General features: G+C 40.3%; 1 protein-coding gene across 5 annotated transcripts in view; it reads left to right on the top strand.

Annotated features, from left to right (window-relative positions):
• The window catches only part of C1QTNF7 (C1q and TNF related 7), a 55,930-nt gene that overhangs the window by 26,237 nt on the left and 6,355 nt on the right, over positions 1-23,338 (top strand). The gene's annotated exons all lie outside the window — the stretch shown is intronic.

Below are 23,338 nucleotides of genomic sequence, written 5' to 3'. Positions count from 1 at the left end.
ATTTTATCACTAACATACCAGAGGGAAATGGAGTCCATGGATAATGAGTGGTTGAAGAAGATATTTATAGGTTTCTTTTTTCTTTAAAAGTCATCTATTTAAAAATTCAGCTGAGATTATGATGAGTTCAGAGTTGTAGTGCTTTAGTCCTTCTTTGGACAAGGGAAGTGTTTTATGGTAAAGCTACATAGTGAGTACCTGGGTTCAAGTCTTTCATCTGCCAGAAAGCTCCTCTGTGGCCTTGAGCAAGCTGTTTACTTCTTCTGTACCTCAGTTTCTGAACAAATGTTTCTTTTCTTCTGCATTGTAACTGTCTCATCTCTTCAAATGAAAACTATTCAAAGTCCCTGCATAGGTTGGAGATGCTAAAATGATTTTAAAAAGGGAATTGGAACTTTTTGGAGAAAAGAACTCCGTACAGGAAATGCAGCGTGGAATTCCACATGGCACTGTGACCATCTCAATCTGCTCATTTGCCAAAGTGATGTTGAATGGAGAAAGCTGAACGCCAACTACATGATGTGACAACAGACCTTGGAAAAGTCATATCATTTAAGGAGTTTTCCATTTCTAGCTTTTCCGTCAGAAGGGAACATTAAGAAAGTCCAGGATGAAACAAAACATGTTCTATCCTACCATCTTTCAAAAAATTTTAAAAAATACATTAAAAGAAGCGACCATGGTTGCTCAGCAGTAGGCCCTTAGAGCCCTGATTAAAGAGCATATTTTAGAATATATCAGCCAAAAGCAGATTGTAGCAAATAAATTTTGTTCCTACCAATGTTTCTCACTTTCTCTGAATTCTTCCAGGAACCACATAGGCAGGAAGCTGCCTGCAGTGTTGCTTTTTCTCAGTACGACTTGCTCTTAGCATTTTTGTTAACTGTTTAGGCATGCTCTGGGTGACTAAACCAGAGTCTCTATCTCGTTAGGTCACAAGAGGTAACGCTACCCCAAAAGATAAACTGAAATGTGAACACGAGAGTTCTGATTTGCAGGAGCTAGGAAGAAATTCTCCATGTTGGCCTGCATAGGCCCGTTAGTCAATTGGTTGGAGAACCCGTCAGACCTGCGACGTGGCAGCAGCAGGCACTGGGCCTCTGCCACAGTGGGTTTGAGTGGCTCTGCCAACCTGTGCTGCTTTTGCCTTTTGCAGTTGTATCACTGGTTGAGAGGGGAGAAGGGAACAGGATTTTCCCTTGTGAAATTACAGAATATCTTCCTTTATGTATCGTTTTCAGCTACCCCTTGGAACTGGTAGTGAAGGATCTTTCTCTTCAGACTAGCATTGCTTTTAAACCAGTGAGCCTGGTTCACAGAGGTGGCACCACAGCTAGCATCACCACCTCTACCAGGACCTTGGGTTACCTTGAATTCATCATTTAACTCTTAAGTGCCTGTTTCAGAGATGTGCCAGTTAAACTGCAGCTAGAGAAATGAGATTGAACAGTTCTGTTGGCTGGCATATGTGAAGGTTTCTTGGAGTAGAAGCAGATGGGGAGGGGGAGGAGATATAAGATGTGCAGGACAGTCACACACAGGGGGAGCAATAATTCAAGAGGCCCCAAAAGAAGGATGAGCTGAGAAAATCAGGGAGGGCTGTCTGGATTGCTTGCTCTGGTTATCGAGGCATAAGGTAAAAGGCAACATCCATGGCATTGGTGTCCTGCATTGCCATGCTGTGAGGAATGAAAGCGTTAACCCCTCTGGCTTCAGCACAGAGCATTCCAGCGCTCAAATGCACCAAGTAAAAATAAACCTCTTGCAAGGCATGCTGCCTATGGGTTTCAGGCTCTGCCTTTTGATTCAATCCTTCAGGAATGCAAAGCAGCTCTACCAGGCCTGGGCCCCATGAGCGCCTTTGCTTGGCCATTGCTGGCCCATGGCAGAAGGTGAAGCCAATACGTGGTAATGCAGTTACCAGGGCCATCTCTCTCTGCAGCCACTCGCCACGCTGTTTTTAGGGCCTGGTTCATCCCTGGTCTGTGCTGTGGTGTTGCTTTTTGAAGACTGAGGACAAAATGCTTTCACTCGCTTGTGTCATGCTTGCTTTGCTCTCCCGATGTGCCAGTGAATGTCCACTTAAAGGCCAGGGCAATAGTGAGGCAGTCCTACAGGGGCTCGGTGTTTTGCTGGGAAATACAGCAAGATAAAAAAATAGCCTGCTCATCAAATTCACCCTTTTAGCTGGCTGGGTAGAAGGATAGCTTGTTTGTCCCCCACTAGTTCACTTTCTATGCAGCCAGCAGACTGAAGCGTGGCAAGGTGTGAACTGGACAACAGCGTTCCTTGGGTGCACGGTAGCTTCAGCCTCTTTCCTGCATTGGCCAAGATAGGACTTGGCCCTTGTATTGCTGCACAATAATCGTTCATGTTTCTGCCATTGAAATCTTTGTTTATCCCAGTTCCTTGTGCTCAGAGGCCTCCAGTTGGTGTTTTAAGATTTATATACAGCACTTGGAATCACAGTTTGAACCAGCAGACAGTCCAGCAGGCACAAAATTACCCCTGAAAGAGTGTCAGTTTGGTGTTGCTTGATGCTGGCTTGTAGTGCCCCAGGTGAGACTGAGCAACACAGGCCTGGGTGGCAGCAAAGGAGAACCGCAATGGGATAGAGACCCAGGCACCTCTGCCTTCCTGGCGTGTTTTTTGGCCCAAGGTTTCAGTGACAGTTGCCCTGTGCCAGAAGCAGAGGTCGGTGCAACACGTTAGCACCAACAAGCTGGTCTCCACCTCGTAACAGTGGTAGATGTGAGCAGGTTGGCATTTTGTGGCATTCGCACAACTGAACACATATGCTGTCAGATAACTTGGTCCAGCTTTTCATATTAAAATTGCTCCTTTCAGTTCCTGTCCTTTTCCTTCCTTCTTCTTATTTTCCAGCTGAGCACGATGAGATACCCTCATGTCACAAAAAGGCGCCCTTACTGAGTTCCCAGGTGTTCATCTGGGCAGCACGTGGCTCCCAATTTCAGAGTTAGGCTTCATCTGCTCCAGCATCTGAACATCCACCAGCTCAAACTGCCAAAACTGTTTTCTCAAACTCTCTGCTTTTTTTGCCTGCCCTTCCTGGCTCCTCTCAGTTCTCCCCTCTTTCCTTCTCCTGTGCATGCATACCTGTGCCATCACACCTAGGACTGTCTCTGTGTTGTCGCGGTCCGCGGGAGTGACGGGAATGAATCATACGCATTCACAGAATGCAGGTTCAATTCCATCTTTATTCAGCAATTTGCCTATTTTATAAGTACAAGTATTCGGCGCTCTGGCCCTTGATTTGTGGTTCATACAGATTATGTCACAGGTAGCCAATCATTGCACCGATCACGCACACAGCGGTCATGCCTCGTACCTTGCTACTTGTTTGGCAAAGCTGTCTAGCCCTTAACCTTGGTTCCCACTGGCTTCTGCTAGTTTATCTGTACTTTCTCAGGATGTATCATTCCCAGCTGCACCAGTGTCCTTGGTAAACTACTTCAAAGCACATAGCAGCAGCTACAGTCTGAGGCCTAAGGCTTCAGCAAATTTAGCTACTTATGCTAAGCAAGTTGTGCTAAGCAACTAATCCTAAACAGTGTAGTTCCATAATCTATATTTCATATAGATTATTGTTCTGAAGTACCGCAAGGGCCCCAACACTGTGTTTTCAGTATTGCCTTTTTGGTTTTGGTTTTGTTTTTTTTTTTGGGGGGGGGGGGAACACAAGAGCCTCAAGGCTGTTTGTACTTACTAATTCCTCTCATACTGAGAGGTGGTTTCTTAAGAATGCACACAAAAAAAATCTTGTATTGCTATTTTTCTTGCTATTGACAAGTGGAGGACATTTGATTACATACAGTCAGCTGGATATTCTCGTGGATTTATTTATGAGTAGTTTCTCTACAAGGGAGTGGAAGAGAGAGTCTAGGAACATTGGACCAATTTCTATTTGGTTACTCACTGGAAAACTGGAAACAACCATGATGTAGTCAGATGAGTTATTCTGGATTTACACCAGTGTCAATGAGAACATATTTAGCCCACTGATTTTACCTCATATCCCAGTGGACATGGACACTCTACATACTGTGTAAAAACCTATATGAGTGCTTATTAAAAGTCCACTAATATTGTCATTTACTAAGGATTATTTAGAAATACATTTCCTTCCTTCTTTACTTCCGTCCTCCCTCTTTTGGCCTTATGCTATTGTCGCCAGAGTCTCTGAGCACCTTGAGCATAAAGATTAACAGCAATTGCAAAGCCTTTAGTGGACTTCAGGAAGTACTTGGCACTTCTCATTCTAAAGTATTTTATTGTTAGCTTAGATTTTCTTAGTCTTGTCTTTTTAACTCCAGATTAGACTATTATAGTCAGAAACATTTTATGTAAAATTTTGGGAAAAACAACCATAACATCCAATAATTTTGTCATGTACCAAAATTTACTTTATCTTCTTTATGAAAAAGATATCCACCAAAATCTAGCCTGTTGTAAGCAAAGTTGATAATAGTTATTTGACCTCTGTATTGACCTTGTTAATACCATTAAGGGTGGTATTTACTAAGTGCTAATAAAAACTGGTTTATGTAAAGATCAGTTGCATAACAACTTTTGAAGTTATCAGATAAAAGAATGTTCTAGGTCTATTACTAGACTCTATCCAATTCAATTCATGCTATTAAAGATGTTTCAGAAAACATTGCCTGTCTGATCCAAGGCAGCCTCTCTGCTTATGGCCTGCATAATCCTATAAACCACAGTGCATATACTTGACTTGATTCACATCACTTTTCCCACATATTCATAAGTGTTGCAACACATGTGCTGTGCACCACAGTCATGGGCGGTGAATATTTGAAGCTGACTATCCTTTGACTAATAAAAATGAGAAGGAGGGGAGAGCAGTTTTCTAAAGAAATGCCTGAACTTTCTTTCAGAGGAGCAGAAAGCAGGAGAATGACATCATTGCAGGAATCCTCTGCAGAGCTGGAGGCAATAGGAGCTGCACCTTGCACTGAAAATTTCTTCAGCCATCTCCATTTATTTTCATCTCAGTGGCATGCTAATAATGCTTTAGTTTTACAGCATAGCGTGCTGCCAAAGCATTGCAAAAATCATGCTCAATGCCAAATGCTAAAAAAGTTTCTTGAAATATTACTAAATAAGGTATTGTGTGTGTTCTACGTGGGAAAAATAAGTGAATTCTCTGAGTAGTAAGGGGAATCTGTAAGTCTGTTAGCTCTTTGCCAAATACTTGTACTTCTTTATGTTTTTTTTTACCTTCCCTTGAATTCTGCAAATTCCAGTCTCAGCTTGATCATTTTTTTGGAAACTAAAATCTCTCTAATTTGTTATTGCTTTATTAGAGACTTAATTTGAGATTCCTGTTGATCCATTTAGATGAGTAACAACATACTGTGATTTCAGTATCTAGAAAAAAATACTATCAGAAGACTAATTATTTGGAACAAAATGATGCTAAGGCCTAGAAGTTTATACCTTTACTGTGCATGTTATTATAACATTTCATATATCAAATGTATTTTTTAGGATCATAAAACACTTCCTGCAGGTTATCATTATAGGTAATTCTGCCTCCCACCATCTCTGACCAGGAGAAGAGCACTGTACTCACTTAGCGAACCTGGGCAAACAGTGGCTATGAGGAGAGGACCTGTCATGGGTCCCAAAGGAGCATGATGTTAGCCTCCAAAATGGGAACTCCAAAGACTTTTTCCGTAAGGGTGTGTTCAGCACTGGGGATAACTAAACTGCAGCACACCAGATGCCACACCAAGTGTGGCTTGTGGCTCACTCCTGGAAGAACCATGAGATACTTCAGATGTTCCTGTAGTGGCAGCAGCCTGTTCTGGCTGGTCATCTCCTCCCATCCCATCCCCTCTATCACGTCATGCCTATGCAGAAAAATGAAGTCCTGGGCATTTGCAGCAAGGCCAACCCTCCCAGAAATGTCCTGGCATAGGAACACAGTGGGGTTGGCATTGCCGGGGTTTGCTAGAGCTACAGCATGTGCTTGGTCCATTCATTCTGCACATACCTAGCATGTCACTATAGAGGAAGCGTTTTGCCATACGGCCTCTCTCGACTGGGAGGTGATGCATAGTGGTAATGCTGTTGTAGTGGAAAAAGGAAGCAAACATTTAAAATATCTCCTTAAATTGCTCTTTAATATGCAAAACTTCTGGGTGCTCATGAGGCTGCAGGGTGCCTATTGTCACCTTGCTGTGGTACAGCTTGGGAGAGAATGGCGTGGGCTCAGGGTCATCGCTAAACTCAACCTTTGTATAAACTGTTTTCTACACATCTTCTAATATCCACTGCATTAGCTCTCCCAGTGAAAGAAAACTTTATTTGCCAAGAAAACTTTATTTGCTTTTAAGAATCTTAAGTGGAAATTGAAAATTCTCCAGCATCATCACTAAAATGTTCAACAGGGACAAGCGAAAAAACTAAATTTATCACTGGAAAAACAAAGCTGATGTGAGTTGTTGGAAATCATTTTGGCATTGCAGTTACAGCACTTCAGAGTCTTATTTTTGTTATTAAAATTGTTTTTCTCCGCTTTCTTTAAGGCCAATCAGTAATCATTTGTGCTGTTAGGTTTGTTTTGGTCTGACAGTTTTTATGTCTCTCTCATTCACAGTCTGCTTTCAGAGTTTGTTAAAGGACAGCTGATAAAACTCAGTTTCAGATAAACCAAAAATTGCATTTATGCTATAAATACCCTCTGTGATTATGAGAAGACATATATATTCAGTCTCCTTTCATTGGCAGTGAAATCAGCATATAAAGCATGCTTGAGTATCATTGTTCATTGCTGCAATATTGTTTTCGCAGGGACATCATGCCAAGTTCATTTTTTCAGCACTGACCTTATCTGAACCTGTAAATCTTTTCTTTCTAAATGCTGACAATTTCCAGGTGTACACTGTAAAATCCTTTGGCTCTCCTTAGGGTTTTCATATCCACTACACCCAATAAAGATAAGAGTAAAAGAAATACGTCATTTCATGACCATAGCAGTCATGTAAATTGCCATTGTGAGATTTTCCCAGTCACTGATAATTTACAGTGGGTTCTCTACCCTCTTCATTTATCTCCTAAAAGCATTCAGAAAAGTCTTAGTTTATGATCTGGCCATATCAGAAGGCACTATAATCCAATCACATATTTCAGTGGTGACATCATCAGAGATCATCAGGCTTGATACCGCGGATGTACAAGAAACTTTACCTTTCACAGCAGCCACAGAGCATGCTCAATAACTAGCAGTTTTAATTATGAACAAGCAACTGAACTAGAGACTGCACCAAAATTTCAGATTTGAACTGAAAGTTTCCCTGAACTTTAGGGAAGTTAGACCGAGGATGTAAATCAGACCGGTGTAAGCCTCTGTCAGGATGTTTCTTTAACCCAGAAGGATTTTGGAGAGTACTAGGCAGGCATAAGTTTTCATTTGCTGTGAAACTTCCATAATGCAGTATACTGTATACACAACAAAAAACATTAATCCAATTATTTCAGTAGTATTTCTTTCTTTCAGTAGTACTCAGCAATATTTCTTTCAGTATATTTTAAATTTATCAATACTCCATAGTCTTCCTATAGTTATCACATTGGCAATAACTGGATGTTGCAATAGCACATAGGGGAAGGTAGACCAGGAGAGCTCTTTCTTCCATATAGCTTTCAGGAGTCATTAGTATTTTCTCTATTTCTGCTTTATGAGCATTAACTCTTCTGGCACCATTACAAGGCAGAAAAACAACCCTTCATATGCAAATAAAGAAGTGAAGTGGATTATGGAATTTGCCCAAAGCTACAAAGAGAGTCATCATCAGAACCAAGATGAGAACTCATGAATTTTTTTAGTGCCTATATTCTGATTAGCAGAGCAATCTCCCTCTCTCCTGATCTTGTGTTATGTTTTCCTGCTCCTGAGAATAGCACTTTCTCTGGCAATGCTTGATTTTGAAACTGAATTTTGCTTTCAAGGCTGGTTACCACTCAATAGGATGAATTCTACTGATACATTTACATTTACATTTAAGTGAAATATTTAAATATCCTTTTGATCAAAAGCAATGTAAGACTTCACTTCTAACTACAGTGTGAACCCAGGGCTTCATAATTTTTCAGAAACAAGATGATGCACACAAGAGCATTTTTTATGCCATCTAGTGGTCAAAGACAATCAAATGTCAAGCTTAAAACCAGTGCGTGACTAAGCAAAGGCACTGCAGCAAATCTGGGTTCTGCTCTGCTGATCCCTGTCTCGAATACGGCTGCTTATGTCTCCCTTTCTCTTGCTGCTGCTATTGATGGTCTTTTTCTTGGATAACAGCTAGCTGTGCTGCTGCTGCTGCAACTTTGGAAGGCTTTGGTAAAAAGTGACCTGAAAACAGACTTAAATGGGTATTCTCAGGAGTACTTGCAACTCACATAAATACTGTTTCCTTGGAATAGGGAATGCACTTTCTTCACTGTTTGGAAAGTGTGAAGGAAACTGTGGGGACTGTTGAGCACAAGCAATAAATAATGGTAGCTTATATATACAGAAGATTAGTCATTCATTTCCTGAGGAGATTGACATGACCATAATGCCTTGCATGACGGAGGTAGCCAAGGTGACTGTCATGAGGAACAAATGGACACAGAATGCTCTATCTTCTGCAGACAGACTCAGAAGTTAAGGATTTCCTCTAGCTATCTTAATGCTGTATACAGCCATAACAGGTTCTGCTCTGTGATTATTAGGTACTCACTGAGTGACGGTGAAAAGGTTGGCTGCTCTGCATGAATCAGTGTGAAAATAGTCCCCCCTGTGAAGAGAAGCCAAGCAAGACCAGGGCCCAGGGGAAGGTGTTTTGGCCTAGTTGTTATTTTCATCCATTGCTTTTCATTCATTTCCAGAACAAATAAAGATGAGGACTGATTTCTGTATGTTATCATGATCTCTAAAAATGCAATCAAGAGAAATATTCCCCTTGCAAGGGCAGTACAGGAGTACATTATGTATGCTTAATTCAAAGCTCCTCCAAACCAATTGCTTGGAGTGTTAAGGAAAGCTAAATAGCATCATCAGCTGTAGTGATAATTTTCCTGCTTTTTGTTGGACACAATATTACCTGCCTCATTTAGTAATAAGCCCAACTGCTGAACAATGGGAAGAAAACACAGACTGAGTGTGCTTGATAATAGGTCAACTCAAGAGCTAAAAGTCATGGCTACATAGATGTATTTGTAAGAAATTTAAGGTGCTTTTATAGCAATAGAACTGCACCAACTGAGAATTGTCATAAGAATGAATATGATAGTTCATAATGTAGATAGGGTTTAAGACACTAAAAGCATGTTCATCAATCACAGTCAGCCTCAGTGTTACATGGGAAGTTTAATACTGTCTGGTAAGATAGTTTTGGCCTACTGAAGCTAGTAGTTCACCCAATTTGGTCAACTGTCTTATTTTGTCTGTACATACATTAACACATTTGGTAAAAATATAACAGCTTGATTAAAAGAGATTCCTTCTTTGGACTAGCCAGCCTTTTACTATCTTTCATCAAACCCTGCAGCCCTAGCTCAAGTCAATGAAAAGGTCTTGGTAGGTGAACAACCCAAAGCAGTTCAGTACGTTGGGCCCTCAGCACTGCCTTGGCTGATAAAGCCGTGAGGGATGTCCTCTATCAGGTTTGGCATGAATGCTCCCACTCCTTTCAGACACCAAACCAGGACAGCCAAGAGATCTGTTATGTCAACTGTGTTGGCTAAACTGGTTAATTTTGACCGAGATAGGGCAGGTGACACACTCTGGAGCACCCAGCAAACCTGATGCTGCAATAAGGAGCCAGGAGTGGGCGGGCAGGCGACAACTTCTCCAGCCGCCATCTCTCAAACCGTGAGAGACATGTCTCTGCACCCTAGTTAAGCTAAAGAGGATGAGGGATGGCTCTGCCAGCAGAGCCGTGAGGGCAATAACCTCCAGCTGTGTAGCTGTGTAATCTGCATCTGGCACAGCTCTCTACAAATTGAACATCTGTCCACAGCCTAAAGATATGCTTGAAAACTGATTTAATTAGACCACTGCAAGCACCCATCTGGACGCTTTTAGCATTTTGGCTCCCATTCACCTAGTAAACAATGTCAGTGGATAAAAATTGTTATCACCTGCGCACGTTGTAAAGTGGCCAGAAGGAAATGAGGATGTGTCAGCTATTCTAGCATCATCAACTTTTGACAAATAAGTCTGGTAAACCTTGCTGAGGTGCTTAAAGCTGTCTCTGACAGCAGTTGCTGTCTGCTGAGATTTCCTGTGTAAGGTGGCCACAACCATCGAAAGGGTAGTGGAGAGGAATGCGTGCCTGTGGAGGTGTAAAGCCCAGCTTAAACAGCTGATTTAGGTGGGTCCAATGAATACAGAAGTGGTTTATATTGCATGATGCCATCATCAGCCATTTGCTATGTGGGAACCCTTCCCTCTCTTATCCAGCTGACTGTCATATTCCTTTACCAGATGGTACTGTGTAACAAAGCAGGCAAATGCTCCTCATCCAAAGTAATGCAAAGTCAGATGAGTTTAAACAGTCTGTGCAAGTGGCTGACCTACAAAAACAGTGAGCGCCAACAGAAGAGCAGTAACAAACAGCCGAGGGATAGTTAAATTTTAAATTAGTATACACATTTCTGCAGCAAGTGCCTGACTATATCCTTAGTTTATATAGCTCCGTATTCCAACTTCAGCCCAATAAAAATAAAGTGGTTGATTCCAGGTCAACTAAGGTGTCCATCAGGGATTTTGCATTTATTTAACTAAACTACTTGAAGATAAACCAGTGCAAGCTTGTGCATAAATGTTAGAAACAAATCATACAGATTAAAAGAAAAAGATAATCTATGACAACTGAGAGGACCATCATTTCTTCAGCACCATTTGGAAGCTGCAGATAACACAGGTGTCTAATAGATTTTTTTCACCATAAAAAAAACTACACTTTAAATTGTTTTTAATCTAGCTCATGTTCACTACCCATTGCTAAAGTCCTTTTTAAGAAAAACACTTGGAATTTTAACTAGTCACAGATGGCAGAAATAAAATTGTTTTTTACAAATCTGTGTTTAAAATAGCTTTTTCGGGGAGAGTGCTGTTTATGTTTGCTAGTGTTATCCAGGCTATCTATTTGTAAACAAGAGTCAAAGGTTTATAAACTTTAGCCTGCAATAAAAGTAAATCAGGAGAATGAGGGAAGACGGTGAGCCTTAAAATCTCCTGATATGCTGGAGCTGCTTATCTTGTACTGATAGGCCACAGCCAGGGGAAAGGAATGAACAGAAGGGAAGAGATGCACTTTAAAAAACTTTGGTTGTCTCTAAGCAGAGAACGGTATGGGTGACTTATCACATAGTGAGATTGGACTTCATACTCTCCAAGCTTTTTCCTGTTATTTAGACTTGATTAGGATGATAAATAGTAAAATTACTATTATATACATACACAGACTGGTAGAGCAATCTTGGCATTCCTGAATGGTTTACACTTCCTGGGAAGCGGTGCACCGTTATGGACAAGAGGGATAATGAATAAAATCTCCATCTGGTCTTTCCCTGCTGTGTGTTTTAGCTGCTGCTGCTACAGGTGAGAATACTGAGGAGCCACAGCCATGTCCCACTACTCCTCCTTTTGATTTCCCTGTCTGCTCTTGAAAAGCAGAATGTCCCCCCAGGCAAGCGCATGAACTTCTGCTTATCAGAGCAGAAGGACTTGCACAACCTCTTGCTTTATTCTCTGGCTATACACATTTTTTTCCTCAGAGATACCAAAAAAGAAGCTGCACAAAACCCAGAAGCTGCTGACCATTTGTCATTTTGAAATGGCAGCAGCTTTATTTCCGTGCACTCACGGCATGTAGCAGGTCTTAGCTGTCCATCTACCTCCATGTATTTGCGACTTTCAACGCAGAAAGAGTTGCAGGCAGCCTGGCTCTCCCCTGGTTTCAGTGCTGCACTCACAACCAGGACAGAAACAGGAAAAGTTAAAAAAAAAAAAAGAAAAAAGAAACCCCACAGCTTACAGACAAAATTCTGAGAGAGAACAATCTCTTCACTTAATGGGATTCTTGTTTTTGCCAAAACCACTACTTGTGCTAATATGCTGTGAGTCATTACTGCCCTGTCTCCACAATCGAAAGTCTCTGGAAAGGAAATTGTTTTGGCTGCGATTACTTCTGCACAAGTGGTACCACCTGCACAGAATCTGTATTTCCATGGTCTAAAAGAGGGATTAGTCTTTAAAAGTGTGTAAATGAAGGGAGGGCAGAGCCAGTGAATGGGGGCTGAGTCTATACCATCTACATTGTGACTTTCCAACTGATTCATTTTCTGCAACTGTTGGCATATTGCATCCCTATTGTGAGTTGAAGACAGACCTCAAATAGAGAGAAATGACTATGGTATCGGGGCTCTTCACAGCTTGAATATTCACTATAGCCAATAATCTACTCTGGATCGATTTCTGGCAGAAAAATAGTTCCATGTCTGAGTTTTCCATTTACGGACTTTTCTCAACCATCCTTCAACTCAGCCAGCTGTAGCATCACTCAGCATGGACATTTTCACTCACCGAGCATGAAGTTGGACTGGGGGCACTTCCCTGCCACCATGCTGCTCTCCAAATGGAAACTCCTTTCTCTGTATCCCATGTGGACATGGTGGCAGCCTGAAGGGACATACAGAGGCACATGAGGAAGAACTTGGCAGCCACTGGGCTTCACATATTGCTGCATCTGTCCTTCCCCCTCACCTCCAGCCTCAGTGTCTGGCTATTATAAGAGGCCACATCCAAACAGACTGGAGGAATAAAGGGAAAAAGGGTCTCTCCTACCTGGGGGCAGGACAGATTTTATCTTTGGGCTCCTGATGCCCAAAGACAAGGGAGAAGGGTTCAGACATGTCAGGAGCCCAGCAAGGAGAGGGGAGCTCCGTGGTGGGAGACCTGCCTCACTGGCAGTAACGGGAGAGCAACCTCTTGCAGGGAATAGTCAATGCCATCACTCCATAACTTAGCCAGAAATGGGACTGAGGACATGCAGTCATCAGGGACACTGCTGTGTTCAGCTGGCTACTTATGGAGAGCAAAGGAAGTCTGCATAGTTTGACTTTTTGTGGTTAAAATAGATAAATAAACAAACTTGATTTTGAATAATAATGAGACACATCTGCATTAAGAAAAGAAACCTTTTTATTTTGTTAAAAGTGTGCCAATAAAAGCAATGCTTTATAGAGTATCTGAACTAGCCTTTCAGTTGTCTGCAGCAAACATAGGAGAGTTTATACAGCTTTGATGAATTAAGAATTTTTTTTCTATAAGAGACATTAATATCTCCTGGAAAGCATTATATTTAGAAACATTTCTGATTATGTCCTGTTTTTCTGGAATTAATTAAATCCTTGCTCATTGTATGCAGACCCACTGAAACCCTTGGGTGATGATCAGAGCTCAAAATAACAACTAAAATCCTGTTCTTTCAAATGTGGAAAGGGCTATGGGATTCAGAGCTTAACAAAGGTAGACAACATGAGGTTGAAATAAAGATACCAGGAAAGGAGATTGACTCTGCTTGTAGAAGATGTGGAATAGACAGGTTGAAAGTAGAGCCATTTACCTATCTGCACAGGAGACACAGCAGGAGCTGTGGAAGTTTACCACCACTGATCTTCACTCATCTTCTTACTGAACCCTTTTAAATCTGTGAAATGCTTTATATTCATTCAGTACTTTGGGGTCAGCCATTAAGGCTTCTCAAAGCATTGGCTTTGAGTGGTAGCTTTTCTGACATTGTCCTGCTCTTTGGGAACCAGCCTGAGATGGCAGCAGAGAATCCACCCATACACTTACTACTAAAATGCCATGAGCTGATGATGCCCTTCTGCTCCTAGAGATTCAGGCCAAATTTACACTGCTGATCTGAATTCAAAGGATCTTTGTTCCCATTTCTACCATCCAGTTGTATATACCTTCTAGCTTATAATGCAGTGTGGCTCTGGAAAGAAACTCTGCAATGGAATTTACTCAATAGATCTGTTCTTTTTCTTTGTTAGATCAATATCTGCTTATTTGTTTAAAAAAAGTTTATACTACTTTTCTGGGCTTTTAAGTGCAGAATAGTGATCACTACAATGGTGAGATTCTGTCCCATGTTGTACATCTTCAGCAGGGACTGGATAACAAAATCTCAGGCAGCTGCGCTTCTGCATTTCTGTTAGAGATGGTGGTTTTATATTGATCTGAGAACATAAAATGAGAGCACTGAAGCTGCATAGACCTATTGAACTTGTATGACTTCCAGAATGTTGCTTACTGATGTTAACACACTAAAGGAAAAGAGCAGATGACTCTTACAATGCAGACTGACCATGTAACCATTAGAATATATAACTGTAAATTAAAAATATTAAACGTAGAAATATTTGTGGCAATCACAAGGAATCCAAAGTTACCACTTTTCTGAGAAGGATAACCTTAAACAGTATATTAATCAGTCTTATAATGCAAGCAATAAAAAGAATCAAATGAAATTATCAGAAAAAAAATGTTTACGGGAGACAAAAAGGTTAAAGGGAGACAAATGTTCTGTTATGTGCATGACTAAGCCAACAAATTTATTGATGTGGAATGTTGTAGAAGCCTGAAGTTCATATAGGTTCCAAGTTTATGGATAAAAAGTCCATCAAGGCTTACAGAAAGAAAAGATTCAGAAAATACCTCCACTTCAGGAAGACCTTAACTACAGTCACTAGAAGCAGGAAGGTAACCTTCAGGGATGTATCACTGTACGCTTCTCACCTTCTCAGGAAAGGGTGCAAGCGCTTGCTACAGGACACTGCCAGAGGGAGCAGGTATAGGACTAGGAGGGTTTTTGATCATATTTAGCACAGCAACTCGTTTGTAGCATTAGTTGAAAAAAAAAGATGTAATGAAATGACTGTTATGGATGACTTCATTATTGCCCCAGGACAACAAATTGGGACACCAATAAATTTTATGTGGAAGGAACAGTAGTGGCTTATGAACTTCTATAGAGACCTGATTTCATGCATTAATAAAATAAACAGAATAAATAAAATCCATAAGACAGAAGCTGTGTCAACAAAACTGTCTCCAAATGAAGTGTTTTGATATTTTGCCCCATGAGCTGATAAGTTTGTAAAACTTATTTTTCTACTTCTATAGTGTGTGTGTGTACATATATATATACACATGATATACATTTAAACTTGCCCAAATAAAGCGGAAAAGCAGAAGCCTCATAACAAATCTCAGTATCTCACAGAAAGAAAACAAGTATTCTAAGCAGGAAAGACATGACATTTGAGCATATGAGAGTTTTCAATTGCAATTAAGTTCAAGACATAATGTGTATTTTAAGGAATAAACAAAATCACAAAGATCAAAATAGCATCTTCTGCAATGCCCAATGAAGATGCCTATCACAAAGATAAAAACAACAAAACAGGTTATTACATATCAGCTGACTGTATATCAGCTAGAAACAAATGTAAGTAGATCATTAATTCAGACCATCAGAGAATAGATCTATATTAGAGAAAATTAACTCCATCAGTCAAAGTCAAATAGAAAAGAACACAATAATATCTTTGACATAAAATGCATCCAGCATTCTCCAGGACTTTGAAGAAAAGCTAAGTGATAATCTGGACACCTTTGACTGTGTAAGGGTACAGATGTATATGTGTGTGTATACACACACATGCACACATACACACACAGAATTACTTGTCTGAGATAAAATAATGCCCTGGCTGAGGGATAACTACCAGAACTGATCTGAGAGACTTTAAATTAAAAGAAAACCCATTAAGAAATGTTGTCTGGTTTATACCTTGATTCCATTCCATGAAACTTTAGTTTTATCACTGAATGGAATGGTCTTTTTAACCAAGTCAACAGAAAGCTTGTTTTATGCATTTTCAACTTTATTTGCAAGTCAATACATTTTTGAATCTCTGTAGGTTTTCATTAAAGTAGAAATTGCAAAAATTTTTACCCTGATAGAAACTTGAAGTGAATATGCTTTGAGCTTTGCATGACTCTCTTTCTTTATATTTTATCTGTATTAACAATTATGTAAGGAAATTTCTGAGGGACAGTTCACAAGCAGTGATTCTGACATACTGTTTAGATTAGCCAGAATTTCTTCAGAAATAAATAGTACATTTACATCAACATTACTGCTTAAAATGCAAAAGGATCATGGTTGACAGGTGTCATGGAGTTGCATCCGTAAAATAACAGTTTTTCATCATTGTTGTGAATTATATCAGTAGATACTTGAATGAGGAACCTGAACAAAACTCTATATACTACAATAAGGCACAGTCATATTCACCGACTATTGTATCACAGAGAGGGTTAACTGTAATTCCCATTTTTCAAAAGAAATACGCATACCTTGGCAAAATGTACCACATTCCACTACCTTGGGCTATATTTTCACTGCAGATGTGACTCTAAGACTGTGCGCTCTGTAGATGGTATTCCGTGCTGCCTGCCTGTCCTTACTACTCTTTGCCTGAAGGAACACCTCTGGCACTGTGTCTGGACAATCCAGCTGGTATCCCCAGGGCAGAGTGCACCAAACAGCTTAGGGTGCACTCAAACATACAATTACTGGCCATGTGGACTAACCTCAGCATGCTGTATTTGGGTAAAAAGTCTCCATCTATGCTGTCTGCCAGATAGTGGCCCCTTGATCAACATCAGGAAGACCAGATGGATTGGGGACCTCCTAGGCTGACTATAACATCACCTAATCCAAGAATAGGTGCAATTTGTTGGCAGCCTGAGATCAGAGCAAATTCAAGTGAAAATGAAATGAAATTGGTTGCCAAGCACTCCGTGAGCTTCAGACCATCCAGAATGGCCACTGAGGTCCCACATAGACCCTGCTGAGATCAGCCTGAAGCATCACACATGCACAGAACAAAGTCAAGGTAAAGCCTACTCCTTGTCAGCCAAAGGTCAGACCTTTCCTACTAAAGAGTGTCAAGTTGACTGATAGCTACACCTTCTTGTGCTACTCCTTGGAAGAACCCGAGAAAGAAAATGCTTCCCAGATAGGCTGAATCTCAAAAAACAGTAAAATCATTGTTGCAAGAACTCAAGTGTGAAAACATTTTCAAGGCTGAATACAAGTACAAGGCATCTGGTTTCAATAGAGATATGCCCAATTACATGAGGCCTGAATTTTGTTCTTAATGTTGGGCAGAACTGATGCTCTGTTACAAAATCAAAACTGGCCAACTGTCAGCGTGCTAGACCTCATCTGCACAGTACTGAGAGAAACTTCAGGAATTATGCTGACTTCATCCCTTTTAATGTCCCATGGGAAAATTGATTTGAAATATGAAATGGCAGCTCACAATTACTTAGGAAAAGCAGAATATGAAAAGTCCTTTTGAAATAACCTACTTCCACATCAGCAGAGCAATATTATCTCCATTATTATTGATGTTATTGTTTTACTGATGAAGAAACAGGCATGTAAGATTAAATAATTGCCACAGAATAAACATTCAGCTGATCTAGGAATAGAAATTAGATCTCCTGAAAGAAAACTCGGTGCTCTCTTTCCTTTCTATCTCTTTGTGAATCTGATCAAACAGATCAGATTAATAAGAGGGAGGTTTGCATTTGATTTCAGAATGTACAGAAACAGGCTGACAAATGATTGTGTGTACCAAACAAAAGTTATTGTATCACAGTTAAAATTGTCGTTCTAAGTGAATTTGTGTGAGACAAGCTTTTTCTTCTCTTTGTCTTTCCATTTCTCTTTCTTTTTCCTTTTCCCTTTCCCTTTCCTTTCCCTTGATAATATCTTTTACCTGTTAAACCCTTATTAAAGAGTTATTAAAATATATTGCAACTAGGTATATAGGTTATGGTAGTTGGCCAAATAGATTGATAGAGCTCTTCAGAGATGCTCAGTTTTTCCGAGCTCTATATAACAGCATGAGTTTGTACCTTTCAAGGTTGGTACAAATGATGAAACAAATGAGATGCTACTTATTTTTTTCTTCACAAGCTTTTTTTCCTTGGAGCTGTCTGCCTAAAATGTTCGAGTCTGTTTATCAGAAATACAGAGGAAAAAAAGATTAGTGTCAGTATTAACACTTTAGCAAGCAAAAAGCTCACATAGCAAATTTTATATTTTTAAATGTGTACTAAGAACAATCCAAACATTTCTTCAAATAAACAAGCTTGATATTAACAACTTGACAGTACATAGTAGTTTTATATTTACATGGTAGCATATATGAAAAAAACCCAAACCTCAGATCATTTCTACTATAGAAATGGTTCTCATCAGGAGACTGATGAAAGAGGGAGCAAATCCTGAATGAAAAGAATTTGTTATGTTGCTTAATGAAATTTGTTTTGATGTCACAGTGGGGAGAGGGGATAAGCATCCATATGCTTATGTAGAAAATGAGGCCCATAAACTAGAAATGCAGCTACTGTGTGAGTGCTTGCTGGTGCAGTTAATACTAAGATGACCATTACAGTGATCATCTCAGAAGCCAGCTATTACTAGAGAGTACCTACATGTTGGATCTACCTATTTCTCTGAAAAGGAGCGAACAGTCCATTGTGACTGCTCACACACTTTCCCTGGTGCTCCTCTTCTGGGCTGTTGAAATGGGACCTAAAATTTGATGTAAACTGGGTTCACAGAGGGTAGGCTTGGATGGAGCTGCCCTTTCTGTGAGCCTGATGAGAGGCAAGATACCCTGTTCTTTTCACTCTTCTGTAGAAACATAAGTCTTTGTTTAAATAAGAATACAGTATACCATATAGAATTTAAATTGAATGTGACAGCTCCAAACTGTTTAGAGCTAGCTTCCTAATGTGCATGTACCTCAGCCTCACAGAAAAAAATGCTTATCCTTATTGAAAATCAAGCTGTTATTCAAAGATCTGATCTAATCAGGAAGAAGCATAATTAAAAAATGTGCTATTACCCAAAAGCAGACATTACATAAAATTCATTCTATTTTTATATCTTCCTGGCTGCTGTCTTAGGAATCTGACATTAACCATAACAATCACAAATGTGACTACACCAGGCCAAATTCTCCTTCTTCTATTCCAGTATAAATATAGAGACAATGCTGTTGAAGTAATAGCTTTGAGGTAGAGTCACTCCACAAGGACAGGATTTTATTCAGAATAGCCACTAATTGTCAGGAAACTATACTGATCTGAGTCCAGATTTTTATCTCATGTATTTGCAAGTTCAGTGTAATAGCACTGGAGTTGAGGAGACTAACAGAGGTGTAAATGACATCAGAGCCTGGCTCCTGAGACACAGCTAGCAATCCCAGAGGCTAGGGACACCTAACATTCATATGTTACAACACTACTCAGGTTGCAGGGTAGCATTTTCAAAAGCATCAAAAGACTTTGGAGCCCTGGTCCCATTTTCAGGATGCCTTAGTCTTTCAGAAGTTCAAGCCCCACTGATTTACAGTAATGCTAAAGCTTTTAAATGCTTATATTATTTCTGCAGATGAGACACAGTCACCTAAGTCCCATGCCTCTGTGAGATTCAGCTGCACAGCCAAAACCTCTCCCTTAAATTACACTCCTCAGTTTCACAATGAGGCTGCATCATTTTGGTGTTCTTGAATGTGACAACAGTGCACCATGGGTCAGAAGACCCTGTAGCTAACTCTGGGCAGTGGGTAGTGCAGTGTCCTGCAGACAGTCCTGAAAGAGCTCCAGCAGCATTTGCACGGCTACATGTTGCCCAGGCATTGAGCTATTTAAATGTGCACAGTCCGGGTCTCTTCCCTGACCCACTTCTGCTGCTGTTCTCTTGAGTACCTGTGTTGCACAGCGCTGCTCCAATAGATGTGTCTGAAGCAATCTTCTTCAGAAACCCTAGACTATGGCAGGCTCTCATGTTCCAGTTGGTATGTTAGAGGTTTTATGGATCATTCAGTTGGACTTAGATATCTAACTTCCTCCCCAAGATGTATTTTCTATGTGTGAATGTCATATGGGCTGTTTCTAAATAGAGGCTTTTAAGGAAATTTTGTAAATTTTGGCCAAACATCTTAGCACCACAAAGTTACTTCTTACCTAACAACGTTAAATTCCAGCACACTAATTTTCTGAGTTTGTTTTGAAATGCATGATTATGCAGTTATCTTTTAAAGGTTCTCAGGCAGAAGTCTGGCAGCTGTACTGATTTTTCTTCAGAAGTGTTTGGTATTGTCTAAGCCCTATTGTCATGCACAGTTCTGCCGTTCCTGGAAGCTTGGCCAACACTGAGCACTTCAGAAATTCCCGGTTTTATAATGCTTTTATATGTTGCAACATATAAACTCTCAGTAATAAAATTCAGACTGATTTAAGATGATTAAATCAAACTCTAAATATAGGAGTTTTACAATGCCTTACATCCTCAAAGTGTTGTATAAAGTAAATAGTCCTCCACAGGCTTGTCAAAGACATACATACTTACACAAATTTGGAAGTTAGAAAATTAGGCGTAGCAAACTAACTCTATAGCTGAAGAAAGCAAAGGAAAAGGTGACCTTATACTACCTTTGCACTCCCCAGTATGTTAGGGAATGTTTAAAATATCACCTGGATTGAAAGGACCACAGTGAATAGTGTTTATCAAGCCATTTCTGTTCAGCATTAGTTGGGGATTTGCCCATGTAGGCAGAATTTCCAGTTCCCCTCTTGGAAAAGTTAATGGCTTTTTGTGTTGCAACAGCAGCACAGAGAGATCATTTGTACATTTAAAAATATTGCTAACATAACTATGACTGGGATATGAAAAAAAAGACTCCTATCAAGCCCTGGACAGATGTCCTCTTCCATACACAGCAAAACTGGAATAAGAGCTTACCACTCTCAACTGAATGTAGCTGCTCCCTGCCCCAGGTCACTGCTTCCACTGCTTTTCCAGCAGAGAAGTTTTAATGAGCTTTCCCCAGCTTGCTTCAGGAAAATCAGCCAGATTAGTCCTGACCAGGCATTTCAACTGCTTCTTCATTTTTTTCCAAGTTTGATGTAGAGGCTTAGGCTCTGGCTGGGTGCCTACTATTCTTGTGGTGTCCAGAAAGACATAGTACCTAGGTGATATCATGTGATGAGCTTCCAGAAGAAAATGATGTCCTAGGGGAGAAACATCCCCATCAGGGTCTGGAAGCCTTTTTCCCTGGATGATTATCTTTTCAAATGATAAACACTGCTCTTGGTAAAATATGCTGTTACCCAGGGAGCAACCAGGGGAAGAAGAATCAGTCTTCAGAAGTGTCCATGATCTAACAAATTATATTACCTGGAGTGGATTGAGAGCTAAGCTATGCCCAGGGACTAGAACACATTTAGCCAGAAGTGCAGCAAAGTTTCCAAAGTTGTTCTTGCTCTGTGTCCCAACCTCACTTTGCCAGATGTCCCCACCATTCATTGCTGTGTAAAGGGATGGCGCTCATGATGGGAGCTTTTTATGCATTTTCACTCACTTCCCCCAGGAGTGAAAGAAAGCAAGCCAGCACAGGATACCAGGCATGGAAGTCAGTGTCCTATCACATGTGGTACTATTCTTTTACTTTTGTTCTTGTTTGTGCTTGTGCCTTGCAGAGTCTGATATTTTATTTTTGTGCCTTCTGTTTTCCCTTTTTCCATGCCCTCTAACATTGCTTTCCCAGTCTATTCTCCATGTCTCTTATGCCATCAGGAGCTTGGTAAAGCAGAATGATCTAAGATAAGGTATAGAAATTCTGATCAACTCTGGCAGATGTTGGGGAGGAAGACCAAGCCTGTCTGAAATGAAAGGAACTCAATGGAAGGTGGACATATAGGTGCTTTTGAATATTGTTCTAGGCATCTTTCCACATCTTTAGATGCCTAAATATCTCAGCATGCTTGACTCCAGTTCAGATTCATAACTAAATCTGCAAACTGCTGGTCATCCCTGAAGATAGCTTCATTGTGATTTATGGCTCCTGTCCTTTTTTAAAGAAAATAAAGGAAACCTTATACAAAAGTCCATATTCTACTTGTAGGGATACTTGTATTGTTTAGTCTTCCAGTGTTAAATCATGGTCATCCTTCACCAAAGAAGAAAGAGCAAGCAAACTCATTGCTGTCTCCATGTCATTGCAAACTGTAAGCAACTGACCTAGCTTCTCATCTCTCTGTCAAGACAACTTCTGTCACATTTCATTTATTTATTTGTGTGTTCTGATATAGTTGGCAGCGAAATTTCTTCACTTGCCAGTTCACATGACAAAATTCCCCCTAGCTGAGTCAGAATATTTCACTTATATATGCCTTGATCAGCTTCTAGGATAGTTTTAATAAAAATAACTTTCTAAATAAGGGGAACAGCTGGAACCAGAAAGACTATGTTTGGAGTCAGAAACTGAGAAAGAAAACTACTTCCACTCCTTTGATATTTTGAAAATAAAACACATGGAACTCCTGGTCTTGATTTTAAGCTGTTTTCCATGAAGACCTGAGACTTGGTTGAAGAATGTAAGTGCAGTAACCATAGTTATGAAGGTGACTGTTCACAGAATCACAAAATAGATGAGGTTGGAAGGGACTTCTGGAAATCATCTGTTCCAAACCCCCTGCTCCAGCAGGGTCAGTTACAGCAGGTTGCCCAGGATCATGTCCATTTGGGTTTTGAATATCTCCAAGGATGGAGACTCCACAATTTCTCTTGGCAACCTGTTCCAGTGCTCAACCACCCTCACAGTGAAAAAGTGTTTTCTTATGTTCAGACTGTTCAAACATGACTGAGTGCAAACTGAAGTGAGTGACACTGTTAAATGTCAGCATTGCTAATAAGGCCTTTAAAGGACTGTTTTCTTAGAACTATTTAGCTAATGTTCCCACTGGCTGCTCCCTTTAAGAACCATCAGTCAGTCATTCTGGGACTGGGACTCTAAAGTTCAGACTCTCAGGTCACTCTCCCCTTCGTATACAAGGAAAATAAAGACAATGTAAAGTTATGTAAAGGTTATTGGTTGCTGGATTGTGTAGCTAACCCACAGAGTGTGGCAGTGGCCAGCTGTGGTCTTGATTCTTTAGCATAAGATACGTTCTTATGGGCGAGCTCTGAAAGTCCAGGACAGTCCCCATAACACAAAACAACCTGGCAGGTCTGAAAACTTGTACCCAACTGAGAGTGAATGATCAATGTAAAACACATGGAAAAATCCATAATTAAGGCTTGTATTGTAAATAGCATAAAAATCATAAAATGCAAAGAAACTGCAGTGCTTGGAATGCTAAGCT

The sequence above is a fragment of the Apteryx mantelli genome, chromosome 5, assembly GCF_036417845.1.
Source record: "Apteryx mantelli isolate bAptMan1 chromosome 5, bAptMan1.hap1, whole genome shotgun sequence".
NCBI classification, from domain to species: domain Eukaryota; kingdom Metazoa; phylum Chordata; class Aves; order Apterygiformes; family Apterygidae; genus Apteryx; species Apteryx mantelli.
This window is presented reverse-complemented; position numbering and strand designations above follow the sequence as displayed.